Raw genomic sequence first — 2,500 nt, forward strand, 5'->3', positions numbered from 1 at the left:
CTTTTATCTCGATAGATGGTACACGACCGTCGACGTATCTCGATCTGACGTCGGCGATTAAGAGGCAATTAACGTCAACCTTCGCCAAAAATCACGCGTCATCGTTCCTCTCCCTCTCTCCCTCCCACTCTATCTACCATTCTCTCTTCATCTCTGTCTTCTCTCCATCCCGCCCATTTCTCTCTCTCTCTCTCTTTCTCTCCCTATTTCTCTCTCTCTCTCCCTCTCCCTCTCTCTCTCTCTTTCTCTCTCTCTCTCTTTCTTTCTCTCTCTCTCCTCGTCGTACAACGTATGTGAGATTAATTGGATTGATATTGGAATTTATTTCCCGACGTTACGTTTGAGCGATGATCTAACATCGTATTTCGATGACGATTAATCTTTATCACGTTCATTGATAACGATCGCGTAAATTTATGGAAAATATTATTAATTACTTATTTATTGTATCTGTTTTGCTTTTCTTTTTCTTTTTCTTTCTTTCCTTTATAACAAGACACGCATTGATGTTACATCTCTCTCTCTCTCTCTCTCTCTCTCTCTCTCTCTCTCTCTCTCTCTCTTCCTCTTTTTTGTAATCGTTATATTCCGTGAAGAAAAGAAAGAAAGGAGAAAAAAGAGAAGAAAAAAGAAAAAGAGAAAGAAGGCCACGTGTTTCGTTTCGTTCGAGATTATGCGATTTCTGTTCCCTACAACTATTATATTACTCCGTTATTCGTCATCGTTACTCTCTATCTCTCTTCCTCGATTTACCCTCGCAGTCTCTCTCTCTCTCTCTCTCTCTCTCTCTCTCTCTCTTTCTCTCTCTCTCTCGATAACGGTAGTAGCGCCCGTACGAAATTGTTTTGTCGATTCTGACCTTTCCACCGAAAGTGTTGCGTCGATACGTGCACCTGCACGAAACGCGAACGCGGTAGGTAGAATGACACGAAAACGACGCTCGTTTTCATTGCTCGAAGGATAAATTCGACCTTCCTCCGGACAAAAGTGTGCCTCGAAATTGGAATTATTGGATATACGTTTACTCGATGACCGACATATTTACATACGTGTGTATATGTGTATGTATGTGTGAAGGTGTGTACATGGATAAATGGTGACGTCATTTAATCGTTCATTACCTAATCATAATTTTAATCAATATTAGCGAAAATCATATCGTACGAATTTAATTCGATATAATTAAACAAACCACCGCATCGCTTCTTTCTCTTTTTTCTTCTTGTAGCACACGTTTTTATGATATATAACTAAATGAAATATTATTTGTTGGATAAATGTTCTTTATTAAACGTTACGTATATACGTATGTATAATATATAATATATCGTGTACACGCGAGCGTATACGTTCACGTATGTAATTACGTATATATATATATATCCACACACATACACACACATATATTCATACATACATATATATATGTATGTATAGATGATAAAAAAAAAGTTAGTGGGAACTGGCTGTAGAAAGCGCTTCGGTTTAACTCCGGACGGCGAATTAACGCGTGGCTGCCGTGTCGTCGTAGTCGAGAGATCGTCGTGATAATAACGATTTTCCAATTATACGCTAACATTACATAGGCGAGGAAGCTATACGTGCAACTTTGGCGACTACAACGTAAGCAAGTAAGTAAGTACTTACTTACTCGGCTAAGAATCGGAAGACACGTCGCTCTTTTTAACGATATGGCGATGATAGCCGTATAAGAAAAGTACACAGCAGGCAATAAATTTATGCTGACATCATTCAAATCTATGATTATATACGTTATAAGAGGCAATCATTAAATTAAACATCACTCGTTTTATCACTCGGTGATAATACTCGATGAATATGTATTATATAGCGATGAATCGAGGGTGGGGGAAAACGCGTGTTGAATGATAATACGTCACACGAATGACAAATGAATCCGTCTACCGTCGGACACGGATTCAAACGATAGATGACGATAGTTTACAAGATCATTCGAATTTCTAAGAAATACGAATAAATACTTTTCCTTCTTCTTCTTTTTTCTTTTTGCGAATAATCACGATCTATCAGCTTGGAAACATAATATTGACAAACAAGTTTTTCCCGGCATTTCACATTTGATACGATAATAGAAACTAGAAATAAATATGTATGGATATTGTACGATCGGTTTCGTCGAAGTCTCGTCGTCGGAAAGAAAATAATTGTTGATTATACATGCCATAAAATAATTATTGTCAAATTGAATCATAATAGGATATTCTCGAACGAAACGTTTCGTTGCAATGATTTCTACGTTATTTTCGTGTGTATATATATAAACATATATAATATATATAACACATATATATATATATATGTACATATATACAAACCTAAGCAAAGAAATAAAAAATAAATAAACAAAAAATAAAAACAATCACAACGACAAAATATGTTTCTCGATAAATGCTCCATAAATAAAACGATTCAATTGCATTTAGTAAATATATATGTATATATACATACATACACACAC

The 2,500-nt window shown here is 35.9% G+C and overlaps 1 protein-coding gene across 1 annotated transcript in view; it reads right to left on the reverse strand.

The window, feature by feature from the left end:
* Positions 1–2,500, reverse strand: part of LOC122638027 (retinal homeobox protein Rx1-like) — a 40,689-nt gene that overhangs the window by 36,769 nt on the left and 1,420 nt on the right. The gene's annotated exons all lie outside the window — the stretch shown is intronic.

This window comes from Vespula pensylvanica, chromosome 2 (genome assembly GCF_014466175.1).
Source record: "Vespula pensylvanica isolate Volc-1 chromosome 2, ASM1446617v1, whole genome shotgun sequence".
Classification (NCBI taxonomy): Eukaryota; Metazoa; Arthropoda; class Insecta; order Hymenoptera; family Vespidae; genus Vespula; species Vespula pensylvanica.